Source organism: Astatotilapia calliptera, chromosome 17 (assembly GCF_964374335.1).
Source record: "Astatotilapia calliptera chromosome 17, fAstCal68.1, whole genome shotgun sequence".
Taxonomy (NCBI): domain Eukaryota; kingdom Metazoa; phylum Chordata; class Actinopteri; order Cichliformes; family Cichlidae; genus Astatotilapia; species Astatotilapia calliptera.
In genome coordinates, this window is record NC_137438.1 from 9353718 (window position 1) to 9376883 (window position 23166).

Here is a 23166-nt window from a genome sequence, read left to right on the forward strand (position 1 = left end):
TGGAAGTAAGGAGATTAACAACAAGTCATTATGTGAGAAATGAACAAAATCATCTGCATTAAAAAAAAGACCAAACTGGGGTTAATTATTTGCAAAGGATGTCAAACCAGTACTTTGTTGGTGAACAAACCCAGAAATATCCAGATATTAACCTGTCTCAGTTTCTATCTGCTTGCTCAAGAGACTGGTGCAGTCAGGGTCCTGGGCAGCCACTGAGAGCATATATGCTTGTCCACACTGCAGCCCATTCATCACATAGAACGTCTGAGTTGTGGAGTAGTTATAAGCGATCCCACTGTTTCCTTGGGAGTAGATGAAGTAGGTCACTCCGCTTTCTGGACTTGGGTCCCAGCTTACTGTGATGTCATTGTTTCTGCAATTTGTCACTCCAGTCACACCAGTGGGTGGGCAGATGACTAAGAAGGGGGAGAGACAGGTAGAGAGACAATTTGATAATTAGTGTCCCAGTGATTTTTTTAACACTATTTTAGAAATAGAATATGAGCAACAACAGATCCTGTCTTTGGATTTGATTTTACCTGAAAAACCTACCTAATTCGTCTCCCACTGGAAACTTTACGTCCAGATGAACAGAATCAACTTATTGGTATGGCATTAATTAGTGTTAAGATCACTGTCCGTTCAACTGTCTTGCTTATCTTATGTGTTAACAAGCAATTTTTTTATGTCCGTGAGTGTGAATGGTTGTCTGCCTTTCTGTGTTAGCCCTGGTGACCTGCCCAGGGTGTACCCTGCCTCTTGCCCTATGGGGGAAAGAGCATGTCCCAGCCTATCATAGGGTTTTGCCCCTTGACAAGGATAAGCGAATGAGAATGGATGGATGGGTAAGACAAAATCTGCGTAAGTTCTATTTTATTTCCTGAAAGTTGGTTATATCTGACAGGACAACTGTCTATATGATTGTTTAGCATTTTTTCTGGTTCTTTCTTGCAAGTTCTTTAGTTCCTAGTTCTGTTGCATTGTTTAGGTTTTGGTTTAGGTTTTGTACCCTTTGAATTTAGTAACCTTACCCTTTGTCGACTTTTGTTATATCTTTTCAAAAATAAGTTCACTTTCTGCTCTGTGTTATGGTCTGCATATGGGTGAACTGAAACGTGGCAGATGTGAGCCATTATAACATATTAATAAAATGTTGATGCACAAAAGTACCAGGCAAACAGATTTGTACATTGTATCTGACGTTTAGTTCTATGGTAGCTGTATTTGTTGAACACTACAAAAGTTGGATGGATGGATGGATGGTTCAATTCTCTGACCTGTTTGTAAGGTGAATGGTACGCTGGGTTGGCTCGTGCAGCCTCTCTCTATGGTGACAACAGTGACAACGACTGTTTCTCCGCAGTGGAGGTCTGTAAGGGAGCAGCTTGTTCCATTGGATGAGCAGTTGTGGATGTGTTTGTCCGTGAGAGAAGGTGCGGTTGTGGCCAAGTAGAGATCTGCTCGAAGGGCAGGGTCCCAGGTCACACGGCCCACATTTCCATCGCACTGCAGAGACATGTGGACGTTGGTGGGAGGGCAGGAACCTGCGAAAAAGATGGTGAGATAAAGTTGGACGGGTTATAAATCTAAATATAATTAAAAATATTAAAAGCGAAATCTTTGTTTTGAATTAATAAAAGATAGATATAATAATTATTAAATAAATATTGTTAGTGGTTATTTTAAAGAATGCATAAAGTTGATTAAAGCCAAGTTTATCCAGTTTATTTTTTTTATTTGGCATTATCTCACCTGCATTGTAGGTGTATGGGAAACTCTCTCTGCCTTCGCAGCGCATAGAGAAGGGAGTGACGGTGATAATGTAGGTTTGAGAGCAGTGCATGTTGGGTAGCAGGCAACTTGTGCTGTTTGTGGCACACCTTTTGAGGTCGCCGTCTCTGCCAACTGCCTTCACACTGTAGGACACTGCACTAGGACTGTGTTGCCAGCTCACTGCCGCAGTGTTGTTGTCACACAACAGGGAAGCACTGACGTTCACTGGAGCACAAGGGGCTGACAGGAAAACAAAAGGAAAAACCACTGAGTACAAACACCACCTAATTAACCCTCATTTAAATTTTTTAGGAAGTTACACCTGGTATCTCTTAAGCCAGCAGTCCCCAACCTTTTTTGCGCCACGGACCGGTTTATGTCGACAATATTTTCATGGACCGGCCTTTAAGGTGTCGCGGATAAATACAACAAAATAAAACCAGTACTGGTAACCAAAAAAAGAAGACTTATTCATAACACACAGGAAAAGACCCAGAGAAAACAAGTTAACAATAATAACAATAAAAAAAATAAGGATAGAAACCAATAAAAACCCTGAAAACCATAGATTTCACGCCCGCCTCAACTCTCGAGGCCCGGTACCAAACGTCTCACGGACCGGTAGCAGTCCGTGGCCCGGGGGTTGGGGACCGCTATCTTAAGCCATGTATTTGCTAAAAGTTACATTTATATATTTTTTTTTAAATAAATGTGTTAAATAATTTTTAATCCAATGCATTACTCGGCATTTCAACTAAGTATTTTAAAAGAAATACAGAATTTACTGTATTATATACCAGAGGTGTGGACTCGAGTCACATGACTTGGACTCGAGTCAGACTCGAGTCATTAATTTTATGACTTTAGACTTGACTTGAAAAAATGTTCTAAGACTTGTGACTTGACTTGGACTTTTACACCAATGACTTGGGACTTGAATTGGACTTGAACCGGTTTACTTGAAAAGACTTGATATTTTACCCCAAATATAAAATTTAACATGCATATTATATAGAGATTGAAAATGTGACGTCATTCACGGGTAGAACCGCAAAGGATTCTGGGAACTCGTGGCAAGCGGTACTAGCGCACGCAGGCTTTCAATTAAAATCAGTTATACAGCGATAAAAAGAAACACAAAAATGTCAAGAAGCTGTTGTATTATTAACTGCAATAGCCGGTCGCATGACAGCCACGGGAAGCCGACGGGTAAAGAGATCGGTTGTTATCGGATTACGTCGTTGAAGAGAAATTGTTCGAGCCATGTTTCCGAAGTAATAAAGAGGCGACTGGATTGCAGCCATTCAAAGACCAATTATAACGTCCCAGAACACTCCAGCTCACAGGTTAGTCTGCTCCAAGCATTTACACGAAGGTCAGTCTGCTGTTGTAGTTAATACGTCATTTTTCTTAACATAATTGGTGATATAGGTTACAAGCAAGTCTGGCGCTGAACAGAAATTGTGGCGCTATGCTCCTTTGTTTATTGTGTTTATTGTGCATAAATAGTGAATTGTCCTGACACAATATTGCGTTTCGCTTCTGTTATTATGGTACATTGACAAAAACACATACTTTTATTCACAGGATAAAACTGTTGTTTTGTATCACTAATTGCCCAGTGCGATTACAGCATACAATATTATTGTCACTGCTACATTTCTGTGATGGGTACCAGAAATTATTTCCACTGCTAATTAATTACCGTTGAGCTCAAAGGTCCTATTAATAAACGGTTAACGAATGTGTATTTATGAAGACGATTTGTGAGACTGGTAAACTTATGATACGTACGATGGTCTTTCGTTCTACACGGTGCATTTCAAGGTCCTGTACCCATCTGTCGGTAAACTGTACCTGGGCTTGTTGCAGTGACCTGAAGTTACTAAACTTCATGAGTGTATGCACTCACTCCAAGAACCGTATAATTATAAATATGCATATAAATATGCTACGATGAGATAGCTGACTTCATCTAACTAGCAAATGTTTTCCAGGCTACGTTGGTGATGCAGTTTTTTTTTTAAATGATATTTAAAAAAAAAAATCATTTATTTATGTATGATATTTTTGTCATGCGATTTTAAAGCTGGTCCTACAACCGCATCCAAGAATAACATGCAGGTTATCTCAGAACTGTCGGTGAAAATTATTCTTGGAGCTAGGTTTAATTGAGCTGCATTTTAAAGAGGTGCAATTTCACAATTTGTGTATATTTTCTAAGTTCACTATTTTGTCATGTGTTGAGAAAAACACAGATTTAAAAATTACATGGTCTAATATTTACATTTAGCATAACTGCAACATGCTTTTTTTCGTTTCTTTTTTTTAAGACTCGAAAGGACTTGAAATTCAAAATTTCAGACTTGTGACTTTACTTGGACTTTTACACCAGTGACTTGAGACTCGACTCTGACTTGCCTGACATTACTTGAGACTTGACTTGAGACTTGAGGATAAAGACTTGAGACTTACTTGAGACTTGCAAAACAATGACTTGGTCCCACCTCTGTTATATACAGTTTACTACACTTGGATACTTACGATAGTAGAAAAGGGAACATGGGGAAATTGGAAATTGTATTCATGGTAATCAGAAATAGTATTTTTGAATTTCCCACAGACTTTCCCAGCTGTATATACATCACCTGCATCTACATCCTCTCCGTCTTACCTGTCTGTATAGTCGTTACGCCGGGCACGCTGCTGTTGCAGGAGTCAGCCAGAGCTACTACTTTTACACTGTATGTGCGACTACAAAGCAGCGTGGGCAGGGAGCAGTCAGTCTGGCTGGTGCTGCAGGAGGCTGTGAGATTTCCAGACTGAGCATGCACATAGAATCTCTTCCTGCCCAAAGTCTCATCCCAACTCACAAAAGCAATGCCAGTGTCACAGGAGTATTGGTACTCCACGTTTGCAGGGGTACAGGGTGCTGTGTGAGAGAAGACAAGTTCAGTTCCTGAATACCTTCAACCTTTTTTTTAACCCATCCCTAAACCTTATGATAGGGTTGTTAAACATTAGGTCTGGGGGCCAGAATTGGCCAAGCAAAGACTCTAATCTGGACAGCTGGTTGGACTTGGACTTAACTGTATTTTCAGATGTTTTACGCTTTTCCTGCTAATAAAGACCTCTGTCAAGGTCTTTTAAACTACATCAAAGTAATTAAGTAATAGATAAATGATAGAAAGTACTATTATCTGTTTTTTTTCCAAGATTTAGTAGAAAAATTTCTGTGTATGTGTGTGCGTTTTTTTTAAATTGGGTCTACGGTGAAAAAGGACATGTTCTGTGAATTAACAAAAAAGACGATATGGGCAATGGGCTACAAGATTATTTTTTTTTAACAAAACTTTTTTTTTATATATATATATATAAGTTGTGCTGACAGATTTCTTTCTTTTGCTATAAAAACTGTACTGTTTTAAAGTATAAAAACCACCACTACTGAATTGTTTTCAAAAGAAAATCAGAGAAAGACATCAAAAAGAAACAGCAATTGTTAAGTCAAATTTTTTTCTTATATTCTTTACCTGTAACAATCTGAAAAGCAGAGCTGGGTTTGCTCTGACACTGAGGTCCTTTTGCGACAGCCTTTACAGTGTAAGTGTTTCCACACAGCAGATCCAGGACACAGCTGTTGTTGGAAGATGAGCTGCACGACTGCATATATCCCATACTGGAGGTTGCATTGACCATGACAGTCATGGCATCCTCATCCTTAACCCAGGTGACCAAAGCTTGGTTGGAGCTACAGTTCAGTGAGTGGTCTTGGATTACTGGAGCACAGGGAGCTGCACGCAAAACACATTACAGATGTGCTGATTAAAGGAATCTTTCTGGTTAAGTAATCTATAATTGTAGGCAGTTTTAGGAAGTTTAAGATTTCATTCTTTTTTTGCATGAGGATAATTTGAGCTACTCAGTTTATCCTGACGTCATTCTTTGTGCCAAAAATGAAAGTACCTGTTGTAATGTTGGTTTTAGCAAATATGGAGCTGTTGCACTTTGTGTGCCCTGCCAGAACAGTCACAGTGTAGTCATTCCCACACTGCATCTTGGTTAGTTCACAGGAAGTACCAGTGGAATTACAGGAGTCGACATGTCCACTGGCCTCAGCCAGGATTGTGTAATAATTTGCGCCGGCGCTGGCCCTCCAAGTAACCGTCACCACATCAGAGAGGCAGTTCAGAGTAGCAGCCACGTTTGTAGGGTCACAGGGTGCTGGAAGTCAAAGTGGAGAAAATGAACGCTGAGATAATCTTCTTTTGCCCAACTTGAAGAATCACTTGTTAGCAAATCTAATTTGTAAGCTGTGCTTTCACACCCTACAAAAAATATTTTAGTCCATATTTTACCAGTTGTTGCTGTGTCCATGACGCTGTTTGAGCTGTTACACCTGTTGTTGGAGGCCATCACACTGAACATGTATGTCTGAGCACACTGCAGACCAGAGAAGAGGCATCTTTGGTTAGCTGTTTGACAGGATGTAGAGAAACCTCCTGCTCCTTTCAGTGTGGAGATGTAGTACATTGCCCCAGGAGCTGCATCCCAGGATCCCCACACTCTGTTAGTGGAACATTCCACCAGGGTTTGGATGTTCACAGGAACACAGGGAACTGTGAGAGAAATGATGTGACAAAGAGGAAAAGGAAGACAGAAAAAATTTTTTTTAATGTCGAGTGAGATCATGGCTCGTAGAGTCATAAACTTTAACAAGTCAACTAAAATACCTGAATTTACAATCTCCGGGACACTGCTGGGTCCTTCACATGTGCTGCTGATGGGCTTGACTCTCACACTGTACTGCTGTCCACACTGTAACTCAGGCATCGTACAGCTAGAACTCTGCGTGACGCAGCGAAGTGTAGTGCCATTTGTCATCACCGCTGTGGTGCTATAGTTTACTGGCATGGATCCCGGTGTCCAGCTGATGGTCAGTATGTTGGTGGTACAGTTAAGAGTGGTCAGCATATTCTGCACAGTACATGGGGCTGAGATGACAGAAAAACAGTTAGACTTACTCGTCTGCAATATCTCAACTTCTGTTTGGGATTCGATAAGTACGAGAGGGTTATTAGGACGTAGAATAAAAGCAGAGGTGCTACTGCTTCTTACCAGTTGTATGGATGACTGGCTTGCTGTCTGGACTCTGACAGTAATAATCTGAAGCTGACACAGTGAAGTTATACATCTTTCCACACTGCAGACCCTCCAAATTACAACTGAGTTCTGTCGTTGTGGAACAGGTCACATTGTGACCGTCTGCGGTTATGGCTTTGCCAGTATAAGACACTGCGTTGGGGCTGCTCTGCCAGGCTAACTTGGCAGAGTTACTGCTACAGTTCACTGAGACGGTCAGCTGAGAGGGTGAACAGGGCTCTGCAGAGGAACGACACAGAACACATGCATGGTGTAAGTTTGACAGTGATTGCACATAAGCAGTGTTAACTTATATTTTTGTCAGCGTGTACCTATCTGTAGTTGCAATGTGCGGCTCTTCATGCTGGTGCACGTGTTATCCACAGCAACCACACTGATATTATACACATGTCCACACATTACATTGACCAGCCTGCACGATGTCTCATTGGATGTACACTTTAAGTAACTGCCATCTGCATCCAGAGCAGTAGCAGTGTAGTTTATGGCACCCCGACTTGCTTGCCACATGACGTCCACAAAATTCTGGCTGCAGCTTCTCCTTGTTTCAACGTTAGTGGGTACACATGGAACTGGGAGTGAAATTTTCTGATTAGCTCAGCTGTTATTTAATGAAGAAACTATCTTAGTAGGTAGCAAAGTAGAACCACTGATGTCAATGAAATAAAAAAACTTTATAGGGTTAACTTCTCTTACCTTCCCTGAAATATAACTCTGAAGGACGACTGACGCAGCTGCCATTGAAGGACATCAAATTCACTGTGTACTCCTGGCCACACTCCAGTGTGTGGACTGCCAGGTTTGTCTGTGTGGTGTTATACGTCAACGGCATGGTGCCGTTTGAGATTTTGACGATATAACGTTCTGCATTTTGGGATGCGTTCCAGCTTATTGTCACATTGCCTGATGCACAGTCCACCCTGGCACTTGCGCTGGCTGGCCCACAAGGAACTGAACGAAAAATAAGAAGGTTGGGTGAAGGCAGGCAGCTAAGAAATGAATTGGTGAATCAATAACTTTCATTTAATTTTATATTCAAAACGAATACTTCTGTCAAACTTAATATCGAAAGTATGTTTAGGGAAATGGAAAGGCAAAGATCCATTATATTAGAGCCTCACTGTCTGTCTTAGTAGAAAAGAGATCATTTGTATCTGGGTGTGAAAACTAAGCCAACGCTAAAGCGCCTGTAACCTACATTCTTTCTAGTGGCCAGCAGGGGATGACTCTTCAAGATCTATGACCTCTGTAAATACTTTCCTAGTATTGCTAGTATAGGGCTCAGTGTTGTAGCATTAGTGAATATAACATGTTGATCACTTTAATTAATGTCATTCATTAGAGTTAAGAAGCTAAATTTGGCAGGTCTACCATGCGATTGACAGTCTACTGTACAAGTGTGTAGTCTCCCTCAGTTTCTCGGTCAGTTCTCTGTCTAGTGTCAAAATCAGTTGACTCCAAACTGCTAAGCTCTAGACTTCATAAATGGATGTAGCCCCTGGTTAGTGATTACTGGTCAGGTGCTGGTGGAGCAAAATGACTCTTGTGGTCTCAGGAAAGTCCGAGGGAACACACCTTTTTGTTACAATAAATCAAAACTGTTTTTTCTGTGTACAAAAAGCATTTTAGGCCTTTTCAGACTATCAGCACTACGCTAGATCTGACAAATTGACATGTGGTCAGTTTTTAATGTATTTTGAAAATTTTCCTACCAGACTCCATGTAGATGTGCGTAGAGGGCATGCTGGAGCAGTTGCCGTCATGCTGGCTGACAGTCACAGTGTAGAGCTCGCCACATTTCAGGTTAGGTATTTTGCAGTTGGTTGCAGTGGAACTGCAGCTTAAAAGTCGCTGACTTGAATCTATAATGGTAGCAGTGTAGGAACTCACACTTCCATGCCACGAAATCAGAGCCTCATTGGCTGCACAGTCCAGGGTGGCAGTGAGGTTATTTGGTGGGCAGGGAACTGAAATGACACAAGTGGGCCATTATCAATCAGAAAGAAACAAAACTGTATTTAACTTTTAATAAAATAAAAGAAATGTGCAAATATGACTGTGACATTTTTGTCATTAATGCTCACTCAGAAAAAAGATGCACATCTTGGCAACTTTTACATAAAGTAACTAAATGAGCATCTTCACTAGAGGTTACCTGTCTCTATGGTAAACATGTCACTCTCAGAGCTGTTGCACATGAAGTTGGAGGCAATAACATAGACTTTGTAGCTGGTGCTGCACTTCAAGCCACTGATCATACACAACATATCCACGGAGTTGCAGCTATGAATGACCCCATTGCTGTCCTTTGCCATTGCAACATAGAAAAGTGCTGCGTTGCTCATCTCCCACTTCACAGAGATGGAGTCTTTTGCACAATTTCTCTCTGCTGAGATGTTCTGGGGAGTGCATGGGGCTGAGGTAGAAAGCAAGCAAGTTAATAATAATACCAACCTGGAACACTTTCACAGTACTAGAATTAAGTAAACGATCTATTTTTAGTTTTTAGTTGTTTTTTTTTATTGCAAATACATCTACAGATTTCTTTTAATTACTCTTCAACTTTATAAAAGGCTTGAAAATTCTAGTCAAAATTTCCTACAGTTTCAGGTCATGTCTTTTACAGGTTTTTTTTTAACAAACCAACAGTCCAAAACTTTTAAGATAATCAATTAAATTATGCAGCAAGACATTAAAAAACATTGTTCTTTGGAAATAGAATTAGTACTTGCTTGTTTATTGGCTATATTCTATATATATCCACTGGTAAAATGTAACAAAGACATGTAATATAATATATTCATAATGTTTTCACTTGCAGTTAATCATTTGTCAAGCTTAGAATGAATCTTGCATAGCTGTGTAGGAATGGGTCATCCACCATAGACTGCATCATGTTGTGCTGCCATGTTTTACTATAACCAAACACTGAGCCTAGATTGAACCACCTGTGTAAACATTACTACCACCATAGGTTCTCTTACATGCTTGGTAAGGTTCAGGTATTCAGTTAGCTGCAATCTGCAACCTCAACGCAAGATACCACTAAATACTACACACTGATTCTTTAGTAAGTAAATTGTGAGCCATCTTTTTTTTTTATTATTATTATCATACTTTAATATGTAAACAGCTGAATTTGCAGTAATGCAACTTAGAGTAATGTAGATACAATACAGATTATCCTGTTGCATATAAAATATTGGCTCAATTAATCCAATGCTATTAAAAATAAACATTTAATTAATCGAAATATGCAAATATGTAAATATAACACTGAGATTGGTTTGGTTGGCATACTAAATATGTTTTACTGATAAAATCTTAGTTATCATTAAGATTTGTATAAACCAATTAACCCATAAGAACCTGTGTCACTGCCCCTTTACACACTGAGGAAAGTCATGTTAAAGTTTTAACATCGGCTCTACTATAGTTTTCCTGGCAGTAAAAATGGGTCTGTGCTCTTTTGGATTAATGGAGTGAATGCAAATGCAGATGTCTGAGGCGCTAACACAGGGGTGGGCAATCTCAGTCCACAAGGGCCGGTGTCCCTGCAGGTTTTAGATGTGTCCTCGAACCAACACAGCTGATTTAAATGGCTAAATTAGCTCCTCAACATGTCCTGAAGTTCTCCAGAGGCCTGGTAACGAACTAATCATGTGATTCAGGTGTGTTGACCCAAGGTGAGATCTAAAACCTGCAGGAACACCGGCCCTCGTGTACTGAGATTGCCCACCCCTGCTCTAACATGTGTTCCTCACTTGTCTCAGCCGGTGGCCCCAGCACTGTTGGACTGGGACAGTCATTGTCAAAAGATCTGATGGTGACGGTCAGATGGTCTCCACACTTGACGCCCTTCATAACACAGCTGTTGGACACTGAGCTGCAGTTGTAGCTGCTGTTTCTGTAGTTGCCCACAGCTGCCACGGTGTAGTACAGTGCCCCCTCAGCATTGTCCCACTTGCTGAGCAAACTGTCAACGCTGCAGTCGGCTACTGTTTCCAGATTCTGCGGAATGCAGGGTGCTGGAAAGAGTGGAAATAAAGAATTGCATAAATGTACTAAAATGTTTGCATTTATATAAACGAGAAGCTGAACACAACTGATATTGAATTGTAAATTGGATTCATCACATTCATCACAGAGAGCTGATATGAGAACGCACTTCAGTTTCTCTCAGAACCAGGAATACGTTAAATTTCCTGTTCAAAAACTGTTACAATTTGGAATGTTAACAATGTAATCATTTGCAGATAAAAGACTATTTAAATAGTTAGCCCCAGTCAGATAAATTTGTCAAATCATTCACTAGAAAATGGGACATTAGTTACCCAAAATTATGTTGCAGATTTATTGAAATCATACCTGTGCGAACGCCAACAGGAGAGCTGAAGCCACTTGAGCAACTCCCAGACACAGATTGAACTGTGAAGGAGTAGTACCGTCCACAGAATGTATTTGTGAAATAACAATTGTTTCCTTGAGTCATGCATTGCCTGACCATTCCCTGGGTGCAAAGAAGAATATTTAATATTTAGCCAGTGCTAATTTACATGTTCTAGTTTATCACAAAGGTCAACATTTGAGGGAAAATTTTTAGGTTTCTGTTGATCTGACCACTTTAAGATCATGTGTATGCCAAGACTCTCATAAACTTTCTTTTTGAAATCCAACTTCTATGATTCTGTTTTCTACTTAGGTAGATAAAGTCTTGGGAATTTGAAGAGATGAGAAAGACAGTGTTAAACAAGCAAAGAAAAAAAAGCAAAGCTAGTTTAAGAAACTGGCTGGAAATGTTCATACAGACTATCTAGTTCTGCATGAAATCTGCCTACCAGATTTTCTAAAGCTTAATAAATTAATCTTCTCATTCAGTTCTCAGCAAGATGTTTTTATTGGCGGAAAAAAGGTTGTGCAATTATTATTTGACAAAAATAAGCAATTGTAAATCTAAAATATAATACCTTGGAGTCGACTGCCCTGGCTAAGTAGTGGTTTACTTCGTTTGTCTGATTCCATGAAAAAATGATGACATCAGTGTCGCAGTCCCGCAACAACATCGGGTTGGCTGGAGGACAAGGGGCTTGATGGGAAGACATAGAGTCATTTAAAAAAATAGCACATCACAGACATGACGTATATGCTGTATATAAAGGATGGATGGTAGAGCTATCTATGGATGGATAGCAGGAGAGCTAAAAACAAACAAACAAAACTGGTTGGATTAAATATCCTCATCAAAGGTGAACTTCTCAAATCTCTGTTCAGGTTAAAACGCCCTGATACTAAAGATTGCGCTCCAGTGTTGCTTTTCACTGTATAATGTTTCAGGTTTCACTTAAACACAGGCTCATTCTTAACTGGCTGAACACAACACAATATGATATAGACAGCAAATCTCAAAAGGAGACCCAGTTTTCAAAGGAGACGCCTAGTGATCACTAAAACAAGTGTGTGAACTTGGAATGAAAAACTTGTAAACAAGTATTCCCATTAGGCGCAAGACCAATGTGACACCAGTAATCGCTATCCTGAGGTAAAAACAAGTGGGTGTAATATACTTGGAAAAAGCCCTCTTCTTAAATTTGACATCAATCCTTGTCTTAAAATTAATTTGTAGCTGATTGGTGGAGCTCGTTATTGTTATTATAAAAAATAGAGTTTTTCTTTGCCCTTTCCAGGGATTTGCTCTTTTTAAAAAGGTGTTTTATCACTCGATTGACTTAAGGATTCATTGTCCCGAATTAAATACGTGGGTGGTTGACATGTTAGAGCTGCTTGTCATGAAATTATATTCAGCAGCATCCAAGTCACGACAACTTAGCCAAGCACAATGTGACCCATTGGGTGGGGCTGAACACGCACTCTCAGCTCCGAGATCCCCGACTGAATGGAGGGATATGTGAGATGAAAAGATTAACTGCCTGCCCAAAATAGACAATAAAGTCCTGACATCCAGTTGACTATTGCTGGAGGGCCAAATATTTACCAATAGAAATCATGCAATAGGTAAAAATACTGCTAGTTATGAATCGTCTCTCCCGATAAAGATGTTCAGTGTTTCAACGTCTAATCTAAAGGAGCATTAAAAACATTTTACACATGCTTGTGTAACAGGATGAGGCCTTCTGCTGATCTTATGAAAAGAGTTGTATATTGTCTCCAGTAGTTCAAGAGCAGCTTTCTGAAAGTCTGACATTTATAGAAGTTCCCTTACAAGGTAGAAGCTTGAAATACGTGACCACTTACTAGACCACCTTATGCCCCTTATGCTTGATTTGTGGACAATTATACCTAATTGTGGGACATCAATAGAGAATCACTGCTTTACATTTCTTTGTTAAAACAAACTCCTTTATATTTCTTCTTCATTCTTTTTAGTCCCTCTTCAGATTGGCTTCTTTATTTTAAAACTTAAAAGTAAAATGCCAGATTTTTCAATACCAAACCTATACGTGTATTTGGAATATGAGCTCTCAGATTCTTCCTTATTTAAAACAAAATGGATTATTTCAGCTTTTACAGCTGAAGAAGGAAACAATCCCGCTGTGAACAAAGGCTCAGCTGGTTGGGTATGCTGCTTACACACTTCATAAAAACCCTGATAAAAACAGACTTTAAAGGGAACCCCATTGCTTTATTTTCTTTGTGTGTGTGTGTTTATTCGGTCTCACCAGTATTAAAAGAAGCTGAGGTGTTGTGGATGAAGTTCTTGCATTTGTCTGACATGGGCATTACATACACCTTGTATTCCTGGCCACAGCTCAGTTCTTTAATTGGACAGTTGGTGCTTTGGCTGGTGCATTCCAGCTGTGTGCCATTACTGCCAACTGCCACGGCCCTGTAGGACGTGGCCCCCGAAGCAGCCGGCCAAGACACGGTGACAGAGTTAGTGGTACAGCTGTAGTCCACTGATACTGATGAAACAGGTGTCAGCTCTGCAAGCAACGCATTAATATAATTTTATTTCAGAAAATTATATCATTTCACTGATGTTTGATGCTACATTGCCTCTAATCTGTATTTGAAGGGAAACCTCATATCTAATAGTAGAGTGCTATAAAACCCAAATAATCTTCTCACATGTCTCTTTTCCCATCAGCCTCCACCTAACCTAACAAATAGGTTTTCAGAACATCTGAATTGTCCTTGAGGATCATATTCTAAGTGTCTGAAAGGGACGCTTCAGAGAGAATGGCTGACCTAGATCCTAATCACCAAGTTATTGATATTGTGTGGCTCTGCAGACTCACTGTTGGTGGTGTATGTGTAGTCCGTGGGCTCGCTCGGCACCAAGAACATGCTGTATGAGAACACTGATATCAGATAGGTGGAGCATGGGAGGATGCCTTGAACATCCAGCTTGGTGTCTGAGACATTGTATGAAGAGGGTTGACTGCTGGGATCATCTAGGTTGCGAATCCTGACATGGTATAAAAGGACCCTATTCACAGGCTCCCACGTTATTCTTGCCGTAACCTGGTTAGTCTGTGTTGCAGTAATACCGACTGGAGGCTGCACCACTGAAAGAGAGTGGGATTTATTCAGATATAAATACTCTTAAATAGTTGACACAAATCAGTGAAATACTTTTTCTACACAAGTTTCTAATTCTTAGAGACCTTTGATTAAAAAGGGTCAAGCTACCATTTATAAATGCATAGCTTTAATGTAATTTTTCACTTTCTATGCATTTATTTTGGAATATCTGCTCCTGTCCCCCTGAAAAAGTCATGAGATTTCTTTGAACGTTCTCTTTTTTAAATTTACCAAACATTTGCAAGAGTTACCTGTTTTTCAGAGAGCGACTATAAAATACCCATCCACCCTAAAACACTTCTACATTCTAATTGAAGTTGGTCACTTACAGGTTGTGATGGTCTTCACTTTGCTTCTGCTTCCCAGGCCTGCCTGGTTAACTGTGTAGACATAGCAGTCATAGTTGGAGGAATGCTGCAGGTTTCTTACCACAGCTGTGGTGTTGGTGTATGTAAAGTTCATCACGGTTCCAGTGGTCTGAGAGTACACCTCTAGATAGTATTTCTGTGCTGAAGGCACTGTTGTCCATGTTACTTTGATTGAAGTACTTGATAGTGCTTGCCCTTCAACTATCTGTGATGTGTCAGGGACTGGTGGGAAAGAGCAGGCGAGACTATTTCACATAAACTGCTAAAGGAAGTCAACATAAAAAATGACAGTATTCTCAATCATGATCAATCAGTGTTGTTGTAAAAATGTTGGACTTACCTGTGGAAGCCAGAGTGGAATTAACACACGCCACACTGAAGAAGACAAAAGCTTTGACAGTCACATTATACTCAGTTCCTGGTTTTAGACCAAAGATGTTCCTCTCAGTCTGGGATCCGGATATGGACGTTATAATTGGTGCAGACTGTGGAGAGTTTTTCTCCCGAAGGTCCAAAACATAGTTTGTTGTTCCAGGATATTCCTTCCATTTTACCAAAATTGATGAGGCACTTGATGAACTTGCTGACACGATGTTGCATCCTGAAAGAAATGGAAATGCACTGCAATAAAATTTGACATTAAAGGTTGCACAGCAACAAATAATACAGCCACATATATGTCACACTGAACAGAAGCCAGTGTGACATCTTGAGCTTTAATGATATTTTCTATTCTATTATAGTCTAGTCATTATCATGGTCATAAGTTTAAAAATGACCAAATTATGCTAATACATAGCTCTTTTGACCTGCATAGTCACGCAAATGTCTCCATTTTCTTACCTTCTGCAATGTGAAGTATCTGTAAATAAAAACAATGAAAAATCATACAACTGTTTCAGTTTTATAGATTTTAACATAAAAAGTTATATTTAGCCGAGTTAGACTTACCAAAGCTAAAGAAAAGCATATGGCTCCCAACAATCCCATCTTTGACAATGAGAGCGGGATTAAAATTACTTTACTATACAAGGGAGTCAAATGCAAAAGGTGTGCTGGATTCTTTTGAGCTTTAACTCAGTATGCCTGAGAACCAATCAGTATTCCTCAAATAGAGGACAGGCTGTCCCTCCAACAGCCCCAGGCAGCATAAGCTGCCCTGGGAACACAGCATGAGGGAGGGATGGAGGGCGGGATGGATAAATGGATGAGAGTTTACCTGAAATGAGGATGACAGGAAGGTCATCACCCTCTCTCACTTCCTCTCTCTTTTTTCCTCTTATTCAGTCTATCAGCAGCCATAACCTCGATCCAGGCATTTTCCTTGCTGTCTATTTGTAGTATCTATTATGTTGTGTTTATTATTTGCAATATCAAACAGTCTTTTTGTTGTTCAAAGTCATTGATAAGAATTCATTTATTGTATGACATTGTGGCAAGTCTTCTGTTTTTTAAACTACAGAAAACAAAAGATTAGTTTTAGGATCTCTCAGTTCAGCCGTGTTTATTAAATCACAAGAGAAAAAATATTAATTCATCCACATAAGTCATATGTCACATGTTAACACAGCATTGTCGTACCTAATATTTGGAGCCGTAGTTTGCGACATAATGTTACTGACCTATTAAGCCTTACTGCTCATTAACCCAAGCATGATTGATTCATTTGTTCAGTTGTTTTTTTTCTTTTCTGTCGAAGTAACTGAATGTTTACACATCGTTATTCATTTAGTGGTTTCTTTTTCTTCAAGAAACAATACATGAGAGCGCGGTAAATGACCTGAACTTGGGAGGGGCTGCTTAAGCAAAGAAAAGAAATGCACCTGAAACTAAAGTCAGGAATGTAAACTTGTAAACTGGGACTTCATCTAGATGGGATGAACTTCCTAACGCACAGAGATTTACTAACTTGAGTAATTCATAAACTGAATTTTTGCAGGTGTTTAGTACAAACAAAAAGTGAAGCTGATTTCTTCCTAGATATCTTAATCCCAGAGCTGACATTATGTAGGCTACATGCTGGGCTGAAAAAGATCTTTGTCACACTTGAATAAAGGCCTATGGTTCCTCCTCGTGTATTACAAAAAAGGAAGTCAGTGTGAAAATGGATATGGGCTAGAATACTGTGAGGAAACTTTAGATGTTCTTAGGCAAAAGAGCAATTATGAACAAATGATGTGAACATCTTGATATTTTAGCTGTGATATTGTCCTGAGGTAGACAATATTACAGGTCGGTGTTAAGGATCCTGTGTTGCAACTTCCCAAAAATCGGCCTCCATAAAATGACATTACAACACAGAAGGGTTGGGTTGTTTCTGCCTCTGGCTTCTCACCAAGCGGTGATCTCCAGTGGTTAAAAATGAATCCATTGACCAGATAACAAAAACTGCAGATCCTTGAATGGCCACTTCAGTTTAAAAGCAAGTCAATGCTAATTCACGCCCATGTTAAAATGCACAACTTTAGAACAGAAATAAACATGTTTACAGCCTGATGCTGGAAATGTTTTTTCTCTTCACTCCAAAACAGTAGCCCACAAAGCAACTTCTGACCTCACAACAGCTACGCTCATCTTTATATAAAGTTGGCTTTACACTGTAAGGAACCTAGAGGTGAATTAATGACAGCTGCATTCAAATCAGCGACAATATTATGCATGAAAGCTGCTTGGTAGGATACATATATTCAATCTCTGATTTCCCTAGGGCGTCTCAAAGTTAGGTGCTTGCTCTTTTGGTGTCATGGTTCTGGGTCCGTTGGACCCAGTATTTTGAGTTTATGATGTTTTGGTTTAATTTTGCATCATGGAGTGTTTTCTTGTTCTCTTGTTGTGGTCGTGATGATTATTATTAGAGTTTCATATTTCTGTTATCCATGTTTTAGGAATTGTGGTTTCATGTATAGTTCAGTTCCATGTGTCATTTTCTGTCTCTCTGTGTTGAGTCCGTGTCTCTGAGTTGTAATTCATGTTTCCTGTTTTATTGTGAAAGTCTTTGTCTTATGTTAGTGTGTGCGGCTTTGTTCCCCCTGTCTCGTTAGCCCTGATCTCTCCCAGCTGTGTCTCCCTCCTGTTGCCGATTCCCCCGTTACTACCCTGTGTATATAAGCCCTGTGTTTTCCCATGCTCGGTGTTGCGTCGTACCCTCAGATCCTGCCTGTGTGGTCCAGTTAGTCTGTTCATGTCTGGTTTCTGTTTTATTGGTGCCAGCAATAAAGCTGTGGTTTTGAGTTTCAAGTTAGTGTTTGAGTTCTGCACTTGGATCCACATTCTCCACCTGCCCGCACACAGAGCCCTGACATTTGGTGGGCATAGGTCTCCTGCAGGGAGGGTGAATGACCAGAGTAAAAACATGAAATGGTAAATGGTAAACCCCAACATTTTATTGGAGTTTAGCTAACATTTTTAAAACACACATTATGTGAAAAATGGAAAACTTTTTTCAGACAGACATTTTATTTTCTCTGTTTCTACAAATCTGAAGGCCACTGCTTCTTCTGCAGAAAATAACAGTATTTCTTTACAATATAAAACACTTTCATGAGCAGTAGTGTACAAAACACTGTAGTTTTACTGTGAATGTAATGGTTTATAGGAGCACTTTGCAGTTTTCCAACCTCACTTTTTATGGTTACACAAATAAGCAGCCACCTATCTGGTGAAGTGAGTCATATTAAAATGAGACATTGCTTTGTTGAAAGAAGTATAAGTGAAAATGGTGCAGATGATGTTGAAGGAAATGCTGCTTTTAATCAAGTAATATTAGAGTTTAAGGTAGTCATCATCATCTATTCAGTATAACATACAGTGTACCCTAGACAATATAATAGTGGTTATATTAGTGATGTTATGCACATGCTAAAATAAAAATATATAGAAAAAATTCACACTGATTTCAGTTAGTGCGTAATTGCATTTTTTCATAATTTATCGTGTTATATCTGTATGATGGTGATAACAATAATAATAATGAATTATTATGTTAATCAATAACAGTTCATTTTTCTTTCACGTCAGGTTCTTATGCTCACTGCTAGGTGTTAACATGTCATCCCAGCACCTTAACCAACTCATGTTTAAATAATAATCACATTTCTTTACATTTTTGTCAAGCATAATGTCTAAAACAAGAACATAAGAACATGTTGACAAGAAATTAACCATAACTATGTGCATACTGGAGAAATGCTGTGAATCAAAAGAAGAAACTTAGAATAATGCATTTAAAATTCTCATCACTGAAGGATTTGAGTTAGAGTAGAGTTCAAGTATTTTCTGCAAAATAAGTGATCAAAGCTGTTGACTTTTTGTAATAAATAAAGAAATAAACTTGATAAATACAACCTGTAAGGATGAAATGTAATTATTTGTAAATTGCACAATGGAAGGGACATAGCAGAAGAAGCTATAGAACCACTGCCCTACTATGATGAAGGCCATTGTTCAGACATCTGTTGGAAGTTTCACAGCATTATGGAAATATGTTTTTCAGTCTGGTACTTTCTCCAGGTATTCATCCACAGTTTAATTACACTGCACCTAATACAGGAAATGGCACAGTTTGGCACAAAGTAAGACACAAAGGCATACTTTAATGAACAATATAGAAGAGAGAGGCATACTTTTCCACACCCAAAATGTAGTTCTTTCTGATGTGGAAGTTAGATGAAAAGTTGTTGTAATCATTGACACCACTTTTACTTTACTAACAGAATAAACTCAAATGTTAAGTACATCCATACGCGAAAATAAAAGAGGTTCCTAAATAGGTTCTGGGATGCTTTTTAAGAAGGTTGCCACGTGGCAGGATTTGTTTCTAGAAAGACTTTGGTTGCAGTTGAGCAGAATTGAAAGTGAAGATGGTCTTTAGCAACAGTTGCCAAGTTTTAGCTTTATACTGACAAAGGGTTGGAAAACTGCCACGGTGGCTCGTGTAACAACTGCTTCCATACATCGTGGAAAACTGCTTGTTAAATTCACAAAGAGCAGTAAATGTCAAAGCCACAGAAGCAGCACAGGTCAGCTGAGCAACGCCTATAAACGGAGAAGAATCTACAGGAGCTCACAAATGTAATGATTACTTGAATGATTCCTGAGTAATTTCCTGTTTGCAGCCCTGCACTGGAACTCAGGGTTCCCCTGACTACTAAATGTCTCTTTAACCTCATGAGACATAATCTGATGAAATGTTATACTGTGACAAAATATGGTTTCACGGTCACCATCACGGCATGAAGTTAGCCTAGGTTGAGAAAGCCTCAACAGGTTTGAGGACACACAGAAAAAAATTTCCCTTCATGTTTTGAGTGCTTTGAGAAATGAATGTTAATGTGGTGGGTTTTTTTATTATGTGCGTGCTTTTTGCAAGGAAATTATACATCTCAATTTGGTGTTTGTTACACAAGCTGCGAAGATCTAGATGTCTCGACAAAATGCCTTTTGCCAGAGTCATGGCTCATGTTTTACTATTCAATGCCAACTATTCCCTACAGAGAGTTACAGTTTCCTTACTGATAACCAGCACTGTTCACAGTACGCTGAACATAATACCAGAGCCATTTGTGATTTCAAAGACTTCAGCCAAGTGAAACTTGCACTATGAAAAAGTCCATGGCAACCAATGTTTCTGGGAGGAGCGCCGTGCAAAGCTGCAGAGGTGCAGCTCCCATATGGAAAAGATATATATAAATCTTATAAAGTTTGTATCTGTCTTGTGTGAAACTTGTAAAGCATAAAGGGTGAAAACAGATATAAGATCCCTTGAATAATTATATAATGAAACTTGTATGTTTTGGATACTTACTAAAAAAATATATGAAAGTAATGAGAAAGTGGCCACTTTCATGAGTAAATCATATAAGTTTTTACTATTTCTTTTCCATATGGGCTGTCTCATGTAAAGGCACGTTGTAGGGTGTTTAATTAATCTGAGCTCTCTTCTCTGTGTGTTCTTCTGCGATACTGGTGATTAAAAATATGTGAACACCATAATATTGAACTGCAGCAATGAATTTCTTCTAACTCACTGTAATTGTGGGTTTAACATCAAATATAGCTTCCCTCATTGTTAAAGTCAGTCTGCATACTGATGACGTTCAGCTTTACATTTCAGGTAATTGCATCTCTGCTGGAAACAAAAATCTTTAACAGAAATAAGAGATGTTCTAATAATGAGTAATTTTCCAATCATTGGTATTTGGTAGAAAGAAGGAATGATGTGTATTAACAAATGAGAGGTAATCATTTTGGCTTCCAGTTTGAGTGAATATGGTACTGAGTAAAGGTGTTTTGCATTGATAACCAACAGCATGAATATCAGTTTTGTTAAAGAACTTTAATTCAGTTTTATTAGAACTAGATTCACTATTGACATGGAATAAATAGAATACAACATGTTGTCACTGAGAAGATATTTCTTGCATAATTATTACCATAGAATTACACAAGAACTAATTATTTACTCTCAAATGCAAATTGATGCTGGAAACCACCTATCTGCAGTAGGCTCATTTTTACACACATGCTGCACAAAATTAAAATTTAATTCTCATAATCATAAATAGCACAAAGAGAATTTAAAGCAAACAGGCAGATCAGGAAAAGATTCACAGAGCGGTGTCTTCTTTAGCACTTCATCACCAACATGCCTCCTGCCTGGGTTTAAACTTTAAAAAAGAGAAGAGGTCTCTCCCATGTTCACAAGCAGCTGCTACAGCAGGTAGCTACACCTGTGTGGTTACGCAGATTTTTCCACCACATGCCCTTTCTGATATATTTTGAGCAGAACACACAGAAAGAACTGCTGTTACACTTGTTTTTTCATTCAACACATGAAAATCATTTAACAAAACCATTTCTCATTTTCTTGCTCCATGACTGATTCCTGGTTGACATTTGTTCCTTTAGGAGCACGACTTTCTTCCTGTGGTGTATTAGCGTATGATGAATATGTTGTGTAATATCTTCTGTGGAAGCAAAACATCAAGACACATCAACATTGTATTCAGTTTGCGGTATTTTTTGTTTTTTTTGTTTCTTTATTGTAAGTCACTCATGTGCACATATAGGTACACATGTCAGTGTGGCCAACACAGAATTACAAACTGTGTTTCATCGTTGTGCAAAGAAAAATGACAAAACAAAACATAGCAGAAATTTGCAGATACTAGCTAAAATCATTTGCCATATTTTTAAAACTTAAATTTAAAAAAGCACAAAGGAATTACAGAGTCTCTATCTTCACCAAATGGGTTTTTTTTTCCTGTTTATTCAAGCACAAAGATACATGTCAGATATAATACATTCACTTACCATGTGCTTTTCTTTTCTTTAAATCACTGCGGAGGAGAAGAGTGAAGTGATTTAGAAAATAATACCATAATGCTATTAAAGTGTGATTTTAATAATTTCCCTTAAGGGTGCTAAGTAGTGTTGATCTGTATTAAGTCTGTGCATAATAGCACCGTTCTAGCATAAAGGGACAACTGGCTTTTCTTTTATGAGGTATTCTTTTATGAATAGCTTTTTGGTCACTGAAGTTATTTATCAGCTCATTGTGGATGTATTTGATGTGTTTATAAATACTGCAGTTTTACGTGAATTTATGCATGTGGGCACTGACCCCTGATAAAAATGTTGAACTTACCTGTGGAAGCCAGGGTTGAATTCACACACGCCACACTGAAGAAGACAAAAGCTTTGACAGTCACATTATACTCAGTTCCTGGTTTTAGACCATAGACGTTCCTTTCAGTCTGGTGTCCGAATATGGGCGCTGTAATCGGTGCAGACTGCGGAGAGTTTTTCTCTCGAAGCTCCAAAATATAACTGGTCGCTCCAGCGTGCTTTTCCCATTTTACTAGAATTGATGATGCATTTGAGGCACTTGCTGACAAGATTTTGCACCCTGGAATAAATGGAAGCACATGCAGTAAGCTTTGTTATTAAAGGTTGTACAGGAGCAAATAATGCAGCTACACACACAAAAAAAGTTTGTTATTATTTGAATCCATCTGTAGTGCTTTTTTATTCACAATCATGCCTTTGTATTTAAAAAATGGATAGATTATTTAAATGACATTTTTTTCATTTTCTTACCTTCTGCACCTTCATGTGTCTGCAAATAAAAACAATAGAACATTATTTTTCTTTGGTTATTGATAAATATTGATCATTTGATAAATTTCAACAAGTTTAAAAGTTGTATTTACCTGAGTTAGAGTTATCAAAGCTAAAGAAAAGCCTATGGCTCCCAACAACCCCATCTTTAACAATGAGAGCGGGATTAAAATTAGTTTACTATATAAGGGAGTCAAATACA

General features: G+C 38.8%; 1 long non-coding RNA gene across 1 annotated transcript; it reads right to left on the bottom strand.

The window, feature by feature from the left end:
• Positions 1-21161: 21161 nt before the first annotated feature.
• Positions 21162-23031, bottom strand: LOC113009592 (uncharacterized). Its single transcript, XR_003270211.2, has 4 exons — positions 22944-23031; positions 22492-22752; positions 22158-22183; positions 21162-21811 (listed from the first exon to the last, which is right to left on the bottom strand). It is a non-coding gene; the product is annotated as an uncharacterized LOC113009592 (long non-coding RNA).
• Positions 23032-23166: the final 135 nt, after the last annotated feature.